At 36.2% G+C, this 19,733-nt stretch overlaps 2 long non-coding RNA genes across 5 annotated transcripts; one reads left to right on the top strand and one right to left on the bottom strand.

The window, feature by feature from the left end:
• Window positions 1-2,619: 2,619 nt before the first annotated feature.
• LOC131314414 (uncharacterized) lies at window positions 2,620-6,823 on the bottom strand. Of its 4 annotated transcripts, none has more exons than XR_009196398.1 (5): window positions 6,782-6,823; window positions 6,285-6,389; window positions 4,795-5,236; window positions 3,978-4,249; window positions 2,620-3,386 (listed from the first exon to the last, which is right to left on the bottom strand). It is a non-coding gene; the product is annotated as an uncharacterized LOC131314414 (long non-coding RNA). The 4 variants fall into 4 exon arrangements; XR_009196399.1 differs by lacking the exon at window positions 6,782-6,823 and adding an exon at window positions 6,638-6,769; XR_009196400.1 differs by lacking the exon at window positions 6,782-6,823 and adding an exon at window positions 6,638-6,769 and having other exon boundaries at window positions 4,795-5,197.
• A 6,148-nt stretch (window positions 6,824-12,971) lies between these two features.
• On the top strand, window positions 12,972-15,122 carry LOC131314480 (uncharacterized). Its single transcript, XR_009196410.1, has 2 exons — window positions 12,972-13,466; window positions 14,867-15,122. It is a non-coding gene; the product is annotated as an uncharacterized LOC131314480 (long non-coding RNA).
• The last annotated feature ends 4,611 nt before the right edge of the window (window positions 15,123-19,733 follow it).

The raw sequence follows: 19,733 nt of genomic DNA, 5'->3' as shown, positions 1-19,733 counted from the left end.
CCCAAATGGACAAATTGCGTATTAAATTATGGAGTAACATTATTGCTGTAAACCCTAGAACTTATTATTGTGTTAGAAATAAAGTTTTTTTCCGGTATATGAACATGTAGATACGCTGCTCTAAATATCCGTTAGAGAGTATCGCCTTCGGTACCACGTAACTATCTGCATAGAACCATACCGAACCTATGTCAGGACCCTCACCACGTGCTACAGGTACAACAGAGCATGTTTAGCCTAACCAGACGGTTATGGATACTTAAATTGAATAATTGACTGGGAAAATCTTAGCACTAACCAATTGAGCCGACACTTGGCTCAATGAATTAATGTCAAGTAATGTTTTATCCCTATTTTATTAAACTGGGCTAGAGTACAAACTTACAAAACAAAGATTTTACAAAATGTGGAGAGGACTGATGAGTAAACTAGCATACAAAGAGGAATATAAAAATAAATCTATTTATTTGAATTAATTTTGATCTGGAAAAAGAGAGAAAAACAAAACTAATATTCATTTGTTGACGATATTGATTCCAAATTTCCTAATACACAACCAAGTATGGCATAACTTTTCAAATACTTTTTGGTAAGGTCTTTTTGGTTGCTTTGTTTGATCTTTATAAGATTTGGGTTAATTCTTACACCATATTTTTCGCCTCGACGAGAGAAATCAAAAAAGTATAATAGCATAAGTCAAAGTTTTAATAAAATTCATATAAGAAGACAAAAAAGACTAAAAAATCTGACTTTTTCGACTTTTTAGATCTCTCTCATATTTGAAACGTGTTGTCTCCTAAAGGAACAACATTTGTGTTAACCCCATCTGGACCGCCCATGCTCGACAATTGACGGCTCAGATTTCACTGTTGGCTCAGATGGGGTACCTATGCTGTCCCTTAGCAGTAGGGTCCCCTCTCCCCAGTTCATTTGAAACGTGGTGTATTTCCAAATTGGTACCTACGAGAAGCATCTCAACAACCTACAAACCCTAGTTTCAATTGATCCACGACAATCAGTCCAATGCCAGCCTATTATTTTTGTCACAAGAATCTATCAACTTGTTTTCTTCTGGCCTCATCAGCCCACCTAACTGTCACCCTCTCCTCTCAAAATTCTCTCTCCACAAACCCACGATTTCCTTGTTTAGAAACCTAACCAACCTTGGCATCATGGCCTTCGACAGCGATAATACAAGCAGATCTAGTGACGATCCTGCGGTGGCAGCAAATACCCATCTCCACGAGTGGAGTGGTGAGTCTGACATCGGAGTTGAGCGACTTTTCTTGTATTTTGTTTTTGTTTTTTTGCTTTTTATATATAGTTGTTGTATTTTGTTCTTGTTTTATACTGTATATGGGATGATTTGCTGTCGAGTTGGCAGCCTTCGAGGGTAGAAACGTCAGCACAGACTTGGAACATTAAATTTTCATTTTACTGAAGTATATTCCGACTTGAAAACTAATGAATAATTTTTTCGACATTACGAAATTAAATTCGCTCTGGAATTAATGTTTAGATTAGAGAGGTATGCATAATTTTAAGAAAAAGGTAAATCGCCACTAAAGGGAAGAAACAAAATTCATTTTTCCGTTCTCTATAAATTATCTTTCCCCTTCTCGAAATTCATCGAGAAATCCCTGATCTGACAAATTCGTGTACTATGAATATGAAGATACGCTACTCCAAAATTCATATAATCAGGAACTATTGTCCTCAACACCACATAATCATCATCTAGACATCTACAGGGGATCCCGCCACACTTATGTCAGAACCAGAGGTAATGTACTACCACACACTTATGTCGGAACCAGAGGTAATGTACTACGGAATGCGACGAGCACCAAATACTCTGTTTATCCCCACTAAATGGCTATGGAAACTTGAACCCGAGCGAAAAACTTCAAATACTTACCTATGACTTTATAGTAGTAAGAAGATGCAGCATAGGATTCCTGTGGGGGTTCTGATTGGAAAAGTGTTATGGCATTGGCAAAGCACGTTGCGCCGGGGACAACAATGTGTGGTGTGGCTTCCAACAAGCCATTAATAAAAACCCCACAATTTACATTTATTTATTTTAAATCATGCACATCTCGTGGAACCGTCCAGCTCTACAAAACTACAATGCACTGCAATAAACGTTAGTAGTAATATTCCGAAGTACCAAAATAAAATAAAATAAACGTTAGTAGTACTATTAAAATTTGTACTTGTCTATGATTCTGTCCTCCCTCTTAGGTAAAAAATCGATGCTAGTATTCGACTATCCCCACCGTAAAACTGTACAGAACACCACGCGTCTCTTGCTTTATAGCCGATGAGATTCCAGTTTGGCATCGGCTTCAAAAGCCAGAGCATTCGTGTTGTGTTGTCACGGGTCTGTACTAGATTGTATTGGCCCCGCATACTTTTTTTCTTCTTCTAAAAGATACAATTAGGAATCAAAATCTATTACCCATTTACTTTGTCTTGCTTTTAATCGTTTCGTTTCCATTGAATTATCCACGATTTATCGTCCCGTATGATCTCTCTTACGACTAAATAATGTTAAAAGGGAAAGAACATCTACATGCATCAAATATTGTTTCATCTAATGAATACAATAAGAGGCAATGGCAACAAACATACTCAACTGGCACCAGGTTAAATGTCAGCGCAATAAGAAATTGAATGTTACAATTCGGGGACCAACTTTACATGGCTTCATATCCTGAAAGTTCCTAATTTTGGCAACAGTAAAATGTTTTCCAATAGTAACAGGCCTGCACAAAAAGTTCCCAGATACCACTATCTAAAGTTACATATTATTCCTTAACAACAACATGGCAGTGGAACAGCTCAAAGCTATAAAATCGAACACAACTAGTAGCAATTCTTTTTATACTGGCCTGGCAAAGAGAAATCATGACAACAAATAACATACCATCAAAGAAACCAAACTGATTTTGCAAACATAACAACTTACAAACCTCTGTTTGGAAGCGAGACATGCAACATCCATGGAGGATCTGAGCGTCATTCCACATCTTCCGCGCTTGAATTGTGGATAAAGGAGCTCAACGGAGAAACACTTGGGAAGTTGGCATAGGGAGAGGAGAAACATCATGGGTTTTTTGTGCATGGGGAACCACAGGAGTTGGAGAGGACAGGGCTGAAGTTTGCATACTGGTGCTTACTGAAGGTGATAGATACCTTGATGGGATAAACTTGAGTAACCTCTTCAGTGCCCTCATTCAAATATACATGCAACATCTTGCATGGTTAACTGGTGGTATTCAACAATCTCCCTTTGGAAGCGCCGAAGCGGTTCTCCTGTGCAAAGACTGAGTTTTCCTGTGCCAATTGAGCTTTCTCTGCCAGAAGTGTCGTTGAAGCAATACCTGATATATGCAAATACAAGCATCAGAATAATAGTCAGAAAAATTTATTTGCTTCTTGTCTAAAATAAGGAAGACAAAAGAGAAAACATTAAAATAATATTCCAAAAAATGAATTAATGGTAAACGATTTCAACCCGTCCCTCGTATACTTTGACTCTTTTTTGGTTTTTATTACAGAAAATTGTAAACCTGTCCTTTTATTGTAATTCATTTTTTCACAAATGAAAGGACAATGGGATACTTCCACGTCAGAAAAGAAAAAAGTGCCAATGTACCCAAAAAGGAGTGCAAATTCATTTCTCTATGAAGGCTTGGCATTTAGAACTCAAACAAGAGAGTACTGCAGGGTGTGGGTTCAAGGAGATTGGCGAGATTCTTCCTAAGGCAAGTTTTTTTGAGATTGAGTTTGAATATTGAATTTTATTTCTATTCAGAGTCCAAGTGTTGCATAGAAATTACCCCCAAAGAAAATAAAAATTGTTCCATTGAAAATGGATTCTAACCTAATGCTGGAAGTTCAAACGAGTTATTTGTCATATGCCTTGTCATGCTGAATGGTACGACAAAGGAATCATGAAGGCTGAAGCCAACCTGAGGTAATTTGGACAAGGCTTAGTTGAGTGGGATGGAGTTCTCTGTTGTGTTGCCATTGTCATTCATTTGGAAATAGGGACACGACTCTCACTTGAACCCTCTTGTGCTGTGTTAGCTATTTTCCGTCTCATTTTTGCAGGTGTTTCAAATTGTTGGGCTGCATCATCAACGTCAATAGTGGATCAAGTCTTTCCTGCCAGAACTCCCCCAAATCCATGTCTTGGTTTGCTAAAATTTTTCATTTGCATATATTCAAGGTTGGCAGAAACCTAGAATCACATACATCATGCCATCATGGTGATCGATTAGTAGAGAAAACATACTGTCACTTCCGCAAGAAATTCTGCTCTCAAAGAGTAATAGAGAAATTAATGGTTACAGAAATGTCATGCAAGGATGAATCATAAACAGGTATTGCTTATTCGGAAATGCTGGGCACTAGCACAAGATGAGAATAAAATAGACCATGCTAGGAAAATCCTGTGTCAGTATGAGATTGTAAACCACCAAATGGTATGAAACTAAACCAACAGATTGTTGCAATCAAACTTCCATGGGTTAAATTGCGGTGATACAGCAACTTAGGCACATGGGAATATCTCCTAGTAAGTCATAAGTACTATAAGATGGATGCCAGTTTGCCCCGAGTCCAAAATGGGAATTTGGGATCATAATTTTGATCTTTAAAACTACTGCCATACCGACTCCACACTAACAGCATGTTGCAACCAGCACTTCATTATAGGTACAATGCTACTGAATACTGTATGTCCTTTCTTCAGTAACCATCAAAATGCGATGCCAAAACAAGGACCTGCACTGACACGAAGTTATTTGAAGGTTTCCAAGCTTTTCTTGCTTCCATACAGGTCAAGTTACCACGATCAGGCTTTGGCTTCCCTGGTGAAAAACTCTTGGTGGAATCGCAGTCATCCCTTCCAAGTTTCAGCAAATGGTCTCCTTGCATTTGCGCCCTATTTTCCTTCCTAAAAGAGTCAAACCACGTGAGATTATACCCCAAAAAGGTAAAGCCACGTGAGGAATCAATTGGAAGTTGGAACCTGCTTCAGAGCTTGGTTCTGGTATGAGATCCGGATCCTGAAATAGGTTCCTTGGGCCACTCACAACCAGATTAGTGGATTTGCGCCTTTTTGCTAATCCTCCACAGACTTCAAGCCTGCCGTTGGTTATTGGCTCCTCCAAAAGAGATATATGGGCTACAATACACAGACTTGTGGGTGTAAGGTCATTTGCACCTATGATAGAAGGACATGAGTCCAACACATGAGAATCATATTTAATTAGGCATGACGACACTAACCTAGGTGAACTGATAGATAAGACGAGAACCTAAATAATGTCTTTTTATGGCTACTCGCAACCTCTCCACCTCTCAAAGTTTTCTTCTTTGTTTTAAGCAAAAACTAACAACAATAACAAGAAGAAGGAAAATAAATTAGAAAGGAGCTAACTTTACAAATGCTTATGCCTTGACCAAAACACCATCCAAAAGTTTCTAAAGTCACCCTTTGCCTCCTTTGCAAATGCCTCAAACAAACACCCCGTTGTTGTTGCCTCAAAGCAAGCCCAAACAGCCCTCAAATCCGCCCCAAAACAGCCCCAACATCCGCTCGCGACTTAGCCCCCGAGTAGTACCCAAACCATCCCAAAAACAGCCCCCCACATCCCTAAATTAGTCCCTGACTCCCTGAATAGCCGCTAAAGCAGCACCCAAACTCTCCCGTAAAAATAGCCCTCACACCTCAATAAACATTTTCGATAATGTTAGTATAGAAAATTGTTTCTCTCCAGCTAAATCCATGAAAAGCTTCACTTTTACTAAACCTAAATGATCTTTTAGTAGAATTGATCACCACATTTATAACATGGGCGAAAACTAGACTGTGCTAAGGAAATACAATCCGCATTACTTGGGGGTGAGATGGGTGATTACTTACTATAATGTTGAGACCTTTCTACCTAATAGGTTAAAAGTTTCCACAAATATCATGTGGAGTTATAAGATGGAGTCAATGGACCATGGCCAAATAGATTTTATTTCAAGTTAAAGGAACACTCTCATTCTACAATTCAAGTTCATTTTCCGAGTACAAAGATGACTTTTGCAAATCCAAACCATTCTTCAAAAAAAAAAAAAAAAAATCCCAATTCTCAGAAGGAAGAACTTGTTCGCTTCACTTTTAGAGTTTGAAAAAAATGCTCAGTTAAATTATTCTACCATCAAAAACGAAGTGAAGAGACACAAGGAGATGATCAAAAGAGTGAAAGCATAAACGAACATACAAACGTAGGAGAGGATCCGGAGTAATCAAGAACAAGATTGGCAGCCCCTTCCCCTCTATAAATCCAATCGTCCGCGTCTTTTCGCTCTAATACCACCTCCATCCACTGCAAAGATTCGGAATCAATACACTACAAACACATCTAAATGCATTATACTCCTAAAGGTATACACACACATATACCCAATTCTTGTTTGATTGTATTGTAATTAGAAAAGCTGTGCTACAAAGAACCAGAAGAAACAAGTTTTCAATTACTGCAAGAGATTTCAGCAATTACTCCTTAAACAAGAAGATGAAGAAAACAAAACAACCAGTTATGGGTCCTTGGCTTTTAGATTTCTAAGAATTTACCATTTGAAAAGTGCAACAAAAGCCAATAGCAAAAGCACATCCAGGAATTATGATCCATCAAAGCGAACCCTAGACATGCCTGTTTTGTGAGAGAAGCAAGAACTTGTGTGTGTGTGTGTGTGTGTGAGAGAGAGAGAGTCGAACCTTGGGCTGCTGTGACGTGAGAAAAAGCAGAGATGGAGGAAGAGTTTGGCGCAAAATTTTGTGAAATCAGGGAGTAGGCGTGGTTAGCGAACACGCGTTTTATTCTTACTTAATTATTATTACTAGTTAAAGGCGTGATTAACGTATGGCCTGTTTGGAGTTTTTTTCAAATCATGGCTGCAGACTTTTTCTCATGGCCGCAATATTTGGCTCAAAGGCGTGATTGGCATACACGTTGGTCTGTTCGTGGCCGCATTTTGGGCTTCCAGTGAGAGTGAGTTTTGAAGCGGGCCTCTTGGGCTTGGCCTGCCTCTATTTGAAGTGAAAACATTGAAATAGATCAAGAATAACTTTTATTCGGCCCAAAATATTTTTCTAGCTCTCTCTTTAAGATTTATACTTTTACGAGATTAATCCCTAAACAAGCCAATTTGTGTGTGTGTTTTTTTTTGTATTTACACAAAAAAATCGTGCTTGTTAATTTTGCATCATAATTGTTGTCGATTATTGATTTGATTGAACACGAGGAATCGAAGAGAAAAACTATGACTGTAACCCAATTTTTTTTGGGAAAATGCCGAGAAAACACTAAAAAGTCGGGGGGGTTTTTTTTTTCGATTTTATTGGAGTTTTTTTTTTTTTTTTAAAATGAGTTTCGTTCATAATTTTTTACTTTTTCAACTCATTTCGTCAAAACGAACCAATAATTTACAAAAATTTGATGCAAAAACTAACAAACGCAGAAAGCATTTGAATAAAGAAAAAAAATTGAAGCCTAAATGCTTTTTGATAGTAAAAAAAAAAAAGGGAAAGAGAGAAACTCAAACGCAAACCGCAGGGAACCAATCCGGGTCCGGCGCCTGTAGTGAGTAATCACAGTCATTTATCTCAACGTAAACACTTTTGAGCGACTAGAAAGGAACCCTTGTCTGAAGGAAACAGAAGCTCGATAGGAAAGAAATAGGAAATTATTTATCCGAAGACGAGGTGAATGAAGATGAAGCTTAGAACCCTTTCAACCGGATCTCTATCAAACCACATTTTTTCCTCATAGCTAGGTTGGCCCCAGTATTATCACTAGTTTCTTGATTTGCTCTTGTGTTATCCAATCATGGAACACCAGTCGTATGACTCATATCTTACTGGGGAAGGATTTGATCATCAAGTCATCCAATACTTTTTGTACTTTTGCTTATTACTCAATGATTAATTTTTGGGTGCAGAGCGGGTTTCACGTGGTGATACCCGTTAACGATCCCAACCGACCAAACGTGGACGGCTCAGATTTATTCTCTATCCCTCTCTCTCTCTCTCTTCCCTCACTCGATCACTCTCTCTCCTCTTTTTCTCTAAAATCCGAACCATGCAAAACCCATTTAGACGGATGGAATCGCCGACGGGTTACCACGTGTGTGGTGCCCTCTGGCACCCAAAAACTTCTCATACTCAATTGACATGGAATTGACATCCCATCATCCATGTAGTATATCTAGGTGCACTGATATGTGCTTTCAAGATATTTTCCCTCTAAATTAATATCAATGGTCTTTATCTATGATGATAGTTCCCCCAGGTTAAACAAACACCATGCCTTTAGAGGGAGGATTTGATTTGAGCAAGTCGCTCGATCCCTTGTTCCTCTTGCTTCACTTTCATGTTGGTTAGAGCATCAGCTAGCACATTGATTTTGTTTTGTGATATAGACCAAGGCTAATGATTCTAATTTTTTTTTATTTTAATTAATAACTTATAATACGTTTGGAGCAGCTTACACGTGTGCAGCTTAATATTAATTATATTAGAGACCAAATTAACCCATGCGCCTTCCACTAGGGCGCTGCAAAGTAGAGAAAAATCGTGTACCCTAGCCTACGGGTTCGCAAATTCTTTTTGAGTACAACCCACATCACTTTGATGGCTGTTTCGTCTTGTAAGATTGATGTTAGTAGTAGTTTTAGCTTGTGTTTGCCTTGTATGATTCAAAAATTATGATTGCCTGCCCCATTTTCAAAATTTGAAAAATGGGGTAGGCGGCACCTTCAGTTATTCAAAAAAAAAAAAAAAGAATGAAAATAACATCAAAGAAATCGGTGATCATGTTGTTTCTATATAGCTAGCTCATTGAAGCATGCATTCAATTTAATCATGCAAAAACATTGCTTACATTATTCAAATTTGTGGGTTAAAGTTAAACAAGCAAAATGAATGAACGTGACATATTGAGGAGAGATTTTGCAATTTATTTATCTTTTTTTCTCTCCACTTTTTGGAAGGATTTTGGAGACTAAATATCTATAAAGAACAACGCCTTTTTCCAAGATTCTCCAAAAAAGTACACAAAGTAAGAGAAATATGACATACTCCCTCCGTCCCAATTTGTTTGTCCAATTGTCGAAATACGTGTTTTTCAAAAATATACTTATATCTTACAATTTATAATATTTTTTATGATTTTAAAAATTTTGTATAATAAAACTAATTGAGATCTATCAAACAAGATCCATATTACATATTAAAAACATTACAAATTGAAAATTATAGCTAATTCTTTGAGAGGTCAAACGCTCTCAAAAAGTCAAAAAGATGACAAATAAACCGGGACGGAGGGAGTAATAAATTATAAAATCTCCAACCTCAATATGTCACAATTTATTTAATAAGATGAATAGTAATTTCGTTTGAAATAATCATTAATTCTATCAATCAATGATGAACCAAATGTGAAAACAAATACTCACTCCTTCCCATAATGTTTGACACTTTCACTATTCCAGCCTTATGAAAAAATTAACTATATCTTTTAATCCATAATTTTTTTTATAAGCAACATGGATCTTGTTTGATAGAGCTTAATTTGTTTTATTAAACAAAGTTTAAAAAATCGCCTAAAACATTATGGATTGAAAGATATATATATATATATGCAATTTAAAAATGGCACGAATTCTTGAAAATGCCAAACATTATGGGACGGAGGGAGTACTCCGTATGCCATTAGAATGACCGCTCTATTTCAACTTCGGTTTCATCGATCCAAATATATATCTTAGTGCGAATCCTCGGAAAGAATCTGAAAATGGGACAGGCCACAGTAACCGGGGGCCGAGTCTTTTTCGGACAGACAAAGTAAAAAAGTTTGGGGACAAAGGCAACCCCACCGGCGATATGTATCAACTTTTCAAGAAATGGTAACATGTTAAGGTATAAAAAAATGAGAAAATCTTATTTACGGAGGTTGTTTACCACACTCAATCGTGACCATTTAAAAGTGTTTTAAACGGTCGGTATGTTAATAAAACTTTTCGAAAAAGAGTTAAATCCCGAAAAGTTTTATTAAAATTCGAACCTTCTAAAACACTTTTGAACGACTGTAATTGATTGATACTGTAAAGCATGCCGGTATATCTCAGAAAAAAGAGGTTGGATTCGATTGTGTCATTTTAAGCACTGTACATGGTGTCACCCAGACATCGACCACATGATGTGCTTCCGATTTCACATACTCCACTAATTTTTTTGTTTTCTTCAAAGACAACAACAGCTAGCTAGCTGTATTATGATGGGAGAAGCTAGCATCCAAGTCAAATTATGAATGTTTTGTTTGGTTTGTGTTTTGAAATTTTTTTTGAAAGAGAAATGTTGAAAGTAAGAAAAATTTAGGGGGAATTTTTTGAATTTTTTTTTTTTGAAAATGAAAGAGAACAAGACAGAAACCACCCACATGCTCTTTAAGTTGTCAGACTTGAGCCGGCGCTTCCGACGACACAGACGGTAAAATGGTGACCGGAGTTTATTATTTTATCAATCCTTTCTTTCGAGTTAATTATTAGTATTTCTGCACTCTACGGGAGCGGAGATTTTTCTTCCCCTTCGTGAAACTTTCTCACGTCTTTGTGGGTGAGTAATTGATGATTTCAGATATGTACTTCTTGCTATAGTTTGGGTTGGATTTCCCTCGGAGATTCTCTACTACCAAATCTTAAATGATTTCAGATCTGTACTTCTTGCTATGATTTGGGTTGGGTTTCCCTTCGAAATTCTCTTCTACCAAATCTTAAATTTGCCTAACCCTATGTCCAACCTCGTTGTTGGTCCGTTTTTGCAGTAAGTCGTCGAGTCTGCTAGTTCATGGGCTCGTATCTAGATTTTTGGTAGTTTAGATTCATTCTTGTATCTTATGATGGGCTCAATGTAATGCCTTCGGGATCTGAAATGAAATTACCTCTTGTTTTTAACAAAAATAAAAAAATCTTATGATATGCTTCATTATCCTTCCTAGCTAACTGATCAGACAAGAAGACTGAGGGAGCCAGAAATTAGCACGAGCGGCGATAATTTTCAAACCTGGATGAAAAATAATAACTGGCTGTTGGATAATGTAAAACTTATGGACTGAAAATAATGCCAAAGCTAGAATATTGAGGGGCTCAAGTTTCTTAATAGAACTTGTTATTATATATGTAATAGTAACCTCTCTTTTTTTAATAATCGAATGTACGGGCTAGCTTGGGTACGTTCACCTTAACTAATGGTTCGGGTCGTCTGGTTCGGCCTACTACACAGTGCAACACCACACACCAACTATTACATCTCACAAAACCCAACTCACACATACCAACACCCAAAAACGACGACACCCCCAAACAGTGGGTGAGGAAGACTCCTGACAATAATTAAAGCATCAAAATTTAGTAACCTTGGTCAAATTGAAAATAATGTTGTCTTTCGATCTATTTTGATTTTCAAAGGTCAAATTCAAATTGCAATTGTGGGGATTCTATCAAAACAAACAAATTAAAATTTTCAATTTTCGGCCCCCAAAAAAACATTTCTTTCCCTAATTCCCACCAAATATATGCCGGTTTTTCATTACTGTATAGGATGATGTGAGTGGTCATTTTTCCTCCGGAAATTTCAGTTAAGATGAAAATTCCAAAACAACGTCTAACATTCCAATGTCCGGTACAAGGTACGCCTACTCTTGATTTTTTGATAACTCGGGCGTCCGGCATGGCTTGCATGCACCTCGAGTAATCATGGAGGGCGAATGTCACCCCTCACTTGCGGAAAATCCTAATTAAAGTCACAACAAAACTCTATATAAGGTATAAATTGACACGAAAGGAGTAACCCTTGAGATGTTTCGAATATGAGGCTCTGAATGGAGCAAACTTCTAAATCTAAGGTCTTGACCAGATCAACCGCTTGTTGTTGCCTGCCTCTTGATTTTGCTTTTATTTTTCCGTTGATGATAGTTCCTTTTTTTTTCCTTCAAATTTTCATCATATTTTTTTACATCATATTGTTCGGCTCAACGAGGAGAATCCGAAAATAAATAGACCATATATAATTGGAGAAGTCTAAATAGAAGTGCCAAAAAAAGTCTAAATAAAACGATGTTGAAGACACTAAAATGCTATTTGTTGAACTTTTTTCAACTTTGGTCTATATTCTTATGCTAATTTGATTCCTTTCGTCATAATGACTGACTAATCCAAAGAAAAAGAAAAAAGACTCAAATCGAGTAAAATTAAGCGAAAACAACCAAAAAGACTCGATCTAAAAGACGAAATTATTTGAGTAAAAAAGGGACTAAATTCGGAAAAGAAAATTAAGTGGGGTATCAATAAGCTCAGAACAAGAACAAAATATTTGTACTCTTGGCACTTTTTATAGAAGTAATTTTAACACTTTCATACCTATATTTTTATATATATATAAGTTGTTTTTACAGTAACATTTTCCTTGGGTAAATAACGAAAGGGTGTTTAAGTAATTTGGATGATGTTCCGTCACCGCCGTCAGTTTCTGGCACACAAGTGCTCCTAAACCCTATTCTCTTTGAGTAGCAGTTGTCCTTACAAATTTACAAATACTGTAGAAATCAAGGAAGAAACGATCTAGAGATGGAGAGTATACAATGTGAACACTTTTACTGCCACAGAGAGAGAGAGAGAGAGAGAGAGAGAGAGAGGGGGTGACGCAGCAGCGGTCAAAGAAAACCCCACCACATGTTTTCTCTCTCTATTAGTGCTGTAGGAATTCAAAAAGTTACACTCTTCCTAGTTCCTATTCCTATTCCTATACCTACCACAGAGAGAGAGAGAGAAGTTTTTTTTTGATCTGAGAGAGAGCAGTTTATATTCATAAATTTGTAATATAAATACACAACATTCCTAGTTTCCTTTGCATAACATCTCTCTCTCTCTCTCTCTCTCTCTCTCTCTCTCTCTCTCAAGTGGAGTATTTTTTCTCTTTTTCAGGCTGTTAGCCAGATTTGTAGAGATATGGGTATCTGCGTATCGCTTTCCTTTTTATGCCTGACTCTCATGAAGACAGCGACCCATCCTCTTCCCCCCCCTCTCTCTCATGGAGACAGCGACCCATCCTCCGTCTGTTCACTTCCCACTCCTCCATGATTTCTGCTACCCTCTCTCTCTCTCTTGCTTTTCTTTTTTGCTTTTCTTATCTCTCTGATCACTTTTCTTTTCGGTTCCTTATATTCCGAGCGTTAATTGAAATCCTATTTCCCCCCTACTTTTGTTCCTCTCTTCTTTTTTTTTGGAGTAATAATTCCACATAGTACTGCCGGTGATTCCCTTGTGATCAAATATGGTTCTTGAAGATGTGCAGAGGCCTCCATGGAACTATTGGGTTTCCATTAATAGAATCATCATACTCACTAGTAAGCTCTGCATCTTACTATTATTCAACTGACTCACATATATTTATTGTGTGTATATATATCTTACTACCCATTTACGTAAATATTTTTCTATTGGATAGTATATGTATATAAAATGGATGGTCATTTCTTTTCTTGCATAATTTTTTCTGCGTAATATTTTAGTCTTAATTTCGTAGTCTGTCTTGGTAGCTCCACTTCTTAGGGCTAGGGTTAGGGTTAGGGTTAGATTTCATTCTTGTTTGTTTTGGATCTCAAAAATTCTGGGTATAGTCTCTAAATTTTTTTCTCTATCTATATATCTCTTTCAGCTCATTATTTTCAAAAACATTTCTCAAAACCCAAATCAAATTCCAAAGGTATTTTCCGAGTACTCAGGAAACAATTCTTTTTGTGATTTGCCAATGTTAGGATTATTCTTCATAATTAAGGAGAATAGACCTTTCGGTACGTACTCTGTTAAAAGTTTTTTTGGTTTATTTCGGACAAAAATGGTTTTTTTTTTTTTTTTGGTTTTGTTTTTACAATTGGTACTAATCACATTAGTTCATTTGAACTTTTTTTCTTTTAACCTGAAGTCTTACAGAAATCCCAAACCATGCTTAGGTCCTGTTTGTTATCACAAATAAGGTAGATTTTACCATTATATAGATTTATTGAACCATTTTGCTTAAAATAAAATAAGTTAACATGTTTGATATAGCTTTTTATATGCTTGAATAGAAGTTAACATGTTAACATGTTTGATATAATAAGAGATAATCTAAATAAGTCGGGTTATGAGTCCTAACAATTGGGGCATTATAAATTGGTTGTTTTTAATTTCTTTTCTCTGTTGTATTGAGCCAATTTTCAAGCTGTTAATTTAGAAGCATGAAAACTAATTTTCAGCTACTGCCCAAGCTGTTCAGGAAATTATCATGTTACCTGATCAGCTTTATCTCTTCCATTTTTGTACTAACTTCCAATTTCCATGTTTAGTTGGAGTTGATTTTGTTGTTGTTGTGGTACTTCGGAATATTATAAAGCTAGTCGAATAGAGATTTATGCAACAAAAGTACAGACATAGGTAGATAATACAGACGCAAAACTAAACTAAACAACTCCGATCCCTAGTCAAGAATCTGCCTTATGTTAAGGTGATCCCTAATCCATAATTCCCTAAGTGAAAGTGGTAAGCTTATTCCTTATGTTAAGGCAATCCCTAATCTGTAAGCTTATTCCTCTTTTGATCTTTTCTTTTTTCCTTATGAATTGCAGTTGGACAAAAGTTGAGTTTTGAGTACTTTGTTACAGTACTTTTTAGATATAGTCTAACCGTATAAGTGAGCTTCCTTCAGCCCACTTACGGGTAGGTGAAGGATTTGAAATTTGCTGCCGACTCATTCTTTCAAATGCAGTAGAATGGAGAAGCTTGTGGATTACTGCAAATGCGTGAATGATGCGGGAGACGAATTTCATCCTTTCTTCTCCGTGCTTGGACTGAAGGGAGCTCCCTTTTATTGTTTCCTCGATCTAGCCAATTAATAATTGTATTCGATCCTAAATTTTTCAGTACTTAATACATTTGAAGTTAGTGCCTTTGCTGGATTTTTTCTTCTTTGGAATAATTGGTCATTATAAATCTGATTTAGCCCTAAGAGCTCTTTTAGCTTATTTGTTGTTTTCGTATCACACATCTAGAGGGGACTCATACACTTAATTTTGGGACCTACCCACATAAATTTATAATTGTGGAGGGAGGTTTTTTTTTTTTTGCTAAGCAAAAAAAAAAAAAAAATCATTAATCTTTGAAAAAAAAATTAAAAAAGGCCGGCAAAAAACTGCCTCCCAAGACCTAGTAGCGCTAGGAAGGCAAGAAGCCACCACAAAGCATGAACCCCCCAAAAGAGGACGTAAAAACACTGAAGACCGAAAACCTCCTGATAAAGAACCCTCCAAAACGCCCCTTCAAATTTTTACACCCACCACAACCACCAAAGAGCAAGAACAAGAAACACCTAAAAGTGTATCCATGCCAGTGTTTAATGTTTTCAACACTTGAACTGAGTTAATACTGTTTCCTAGTGTGAAAATGATAGGGTCCAGAAAAGAGAAAAGAATAGTTCAGATTCAGAACCTGATCAATCATTCAGTAAATTTGAACCATTTCTTTCTCTTTTCTGGACGTATATATTTCCTGAAAACTTTTCATGTAAGCGTACTAGACCTGATCAAGTCTACCAACAAAGATGTTTCATAATTTATATTCCCTCCTCAATCCGTCCCTACATTACCAGTCCTATTATTCATTCTTTCACCAGCTTTGGATTGACTTTATTCTTGGTCTAAAACTTTGATGCTGAGGCCAACATTAACCCTCTTTTCCCCTTTTTAACTGGCATTCACTCCATGTACAATGTAAGGATTTGATGACCTAGGGTTTTGGATTATGTTTTTGTTAGTCTATTTGGGTTCAATGTGGTGTTTGAATTGATCATGTTTTCGACCACCAACTAGTTCTCAGATTTGGTCTGGGAAAAGTTGGACTGTGGCACTTGATGTGTACATTGCATCTCAAAGCAAAGGTTCAAAATGGAAAAAAACAGACTACCTTTTCTTGTCGTCCCCACCCCTCTTCTTTTTTTACTTTTTCTTTTTGGGTAAATTTCAATGACACCACTAAGGTTTGCCTTTATGACAAATATCCCCCCACTTATGGGAACTGCGGTTTCATTGGGTCAAAAGCTCTATTTGGGTGTATCTTCTCCAATACTACACTCGTTTTTTTTTAAACCCCAATCTAGTGTTTTTAGGCTTTTCCTCCAAAATTTGAGTCAAAATGGCACATTTGTAAATATTAAGAAGTGATAAAGGTTTGAGAAAAAAGGATATGGATTTGAGTATCTCAAAATTCGAGTAACAGAAAGGGTAATACTCAAAATGGCTAGGGAAATGGGTATGACATTGCAAATAGATTTTTAGTATTTTTACTTAAAATTTGGGTTTGGGCAGAAAAAATGGTAAGAAGGATTGGAGATACTCTTATTTGACCAAACACGTGATATTTAAAAATTAGTTAAAAGTGTCTTATATTGACAAATTCACCATTTTAAAACACGTACTTTATTGTAAAAAGTCAGTTGGCATTTTTTTTTTGTTTTTATTCACCGTTTTAATTCACTGTTGTTTGTTAAGATGGCATCAATTTTTCTTGGATTATTAATCCATCTCAACAAGAGGAATCGAAACTCAAATTACTTGAAAAAGCCACAATAAGCCGAAAAATCTGGGTTTTTTTTTTTTTTTACAATTACCTTACCTGTAAACATGTATGTAGTTCAATTCAAAACTTAAGGGGTAAATTTGGAAGTTTTTAATGTTTTGATGGCTATTTTTAAAAAATAAACTTAAGGGGTAAATTTGGAAGTTTTTAATGTTTTGATGGCTATTTTAAAAAATGAAAGAAAATATTTTAGAACGGTTTAAAATGATAATTTGAGCAAACAAAATGGGAGATGAGTAGTATTTTGTTCTGAGAACCTACGGCGTTTAGCTAAGTAAGCATAAGAAAGTAAATATGTGTTTGTTCTTTATGAGGTTATATGTTCGAATCTCACGAAGGCTAAACATTCTAAATTTTTGGGCCATTGAACTTTGAAGAGTTTGCTCGCTCGTTAACTTCGGTCCCGAAATTAATCGAGGTGAGAGCAAGCTGGCCCAAACATTTGGTTATTAAAAAAAAAAACCTCTAACTTCAGAAATTTCCGGTTCATGTCTTTTTTTTTGATCCGCGGTTCTTGTCTGATGGACCAATTAAAGCAATCTATGCACGCGTTGGAACTTGAACCTAGTCTTCGTGTCGGCCCTCTGTTTCTGTAGGAGTAGTATTTATTTACTATTATTGTTGTGATTTTTCCACACTACCCTTTGAAATTGTTTTTTTTTTTTTTTTTTTGTAACACTTTCATCAATACTCTATATTGGTATGATACAGAGAAAAAAATATAAATGGTAAAAAAGGAGGTGTGAAAATAGAATCACGATATCGTATCGTTTTGTATACTATTTAACCGTACGGTCTTCATTCATAAAGCAACGGCTAGGTAATTTTCCACTTCTTTTTTTGAGATAAAACTATACTTTACAATAAACAACTTTAGGAATCGAAGCTAAATAGTTTAATGTGTTTGCCAGTAAAGTGGTCGTCTGGAATCTGCACTGTATAGAAAATTTGAGTTCCTTGTGCAGATCAAGATGCAAGTACATCACTTTGGTTTTTATTAGTGTATATTTTTCCTCTAGAGATGAGCATGCGTTTTGTTTAATCATTCGGCTCTCGTGCAAGTATCTCTTGGATGCTATAACAAATACTATTCCTACTATTTTTTCCTTTGTTTTTATGGAGTTTTTAGGAAATTGATTTTCGCGCTCCACTTTTGTACGCAGGCTAAGCGCTCTACTTTGTACATAAAATTAGCATACAAAAATAGAGCGCCAAAATCAGCGTCCGATCGAGTTTGTATTATGCAAAAAATCTCAAAGTTGGTCCTGTCATGAAAGTGGTAGATACCTTATTTTAAAGGCTTCTTCTTGTACTTTCTTGCGACTATTTATGCCATTCTATAGGAGTATTCGAATTACTGTACTATTTATTCGATTCTATATTTGAATTAAAGGGTGATCGACACGTGTTGAAAACCCTAACAATTTTGAAATCAATGCAAGGTCGGAGTACATTGCATATCAAATTAAACAATATGCATCATGAATTTCCAGTGCTGTCGTTTTGTTATTTTTTTCCGATAGTCATGGGTCACCTTACGCGCACATCGACGTATCTCTTCTCCGATAGGCCATTTTGCTTTTGTTTTTGTTGTTGATTGTGTTGAACTGCCTACATTGTCATATGGAAGTCCAGCTTCTCTCCAATAGGTAGTCAAGACTGGGCATCCAGTTTGGTTTATGGCTCCATCATAAGGTTCACATTTGACGGATTTGTGTTTCGAAAAGTATATACGCACACACCTTTAAAATACAATTCGAAACACACCTATGTCCGGAGCCGTTCAATACACATGGATCTACATGCATCAAACCGTTCCGGACATAATCGTGTCCGGAATTTTGTTTAAAAGTTATGTGTGCAGCTAGCATTGCTCTTCGTGTTTTATGTTGAGTTCATCACCATATCGTGCATTATAAAACAACTATACAAGATATATTATAAATATATAACACTTTCATAACTTTCTTCCAAAAAAAGAAATAGATGCCATTTTTCTAAAATCCTCACTACCCTTTTTGTTGTTTTGACAAAATTGTAAGTATATTTGATTAATATCGGTCATTTTTTCCATAAATATTCTGCATAGATAGGCTAAAAACGAACAAGAAGATCTAGAACCATGAACGCATTTACACAAACAAACAGTCACAGCACGTGTGGGCTCCGCACATATTACACACCCTAGTGTGTAGGGCACTTATATTTTGTGAGTGTTTGTGGTTCTAAACTTTTTGGAAAACAAATCGATGGCGCGAATTACTCAAATGGGCCGCGCTACGAGTCATTCGGCGGCCCAAACTAGCTTTTATGTAACGCGGTGGAGAGAAGAAAGCAGTGCTAAGGATTTCTTAACAACCGGAGTCCGGACAGCCTTACTTTAAAAATTTGTTGTTAAAGTTTGTTTGTTTTAATTCCTTTTTTTTTTTTCTAATTTTCAAAAAATAAAGAAGATTGTTCTAAAACCTAGATAATACAGTGTAATTAACTACGAGAAATTCTTCTGTAATCAGGGGCAAACTATATTAGGATTTTCGCAGGCACAAAAATGTTTGTGCTTAATTTACCGCTGTATATGTATGGTACAGATCACAATGTTTTGGGCAAGGGTGGAGCTATGTTGGAGCCCGGGGGGCTCCGGTCCTGGCTCCTCGAGTGTTCGAATTTTAAAATTTTTATTTTGTATATACCTGATTTTAAATATTATTGATAATTATTCGGGTATAGCTACTTATAATCTTAATAATTTTGGTTCGATTTGATACAAAATCGGTTATTTTACATTCTCAATTTTTTTTCATAAATAAAAAAATAAGCACGTGATAGTTGATGTAGCCTAAAGAATCATTGCAATGTATAAATGTAATAAATTGGAAAGCAAAAACCTTATGATATAATAAGTATATGCCTACAAAGCCGGTCTCCCGGAGTTAAAATCCTGGTTCCGCCACTGGTTTCGGGTCAAAAATTTCAAGCATTTTTTGCACTTCTTTTTTTGGTTG

Source organism: Rhododendron vialii, chromosome 13a (assembly GCF_030253575.1).
Source record: "Rhododendron vialii isolate Sample 1 chromosome 13a, ASM3025357v1".
NCBI classification, from domain to species: Eukaryota; Viridiplantae; Streptophyta; class Magnoliopsida; order Ericales; family Ericaceae; genus Rhododendron; species Rhododendron vialii.
This window is presented reverse-complemented; position numbering and strand designations above follow the sequence as displayed.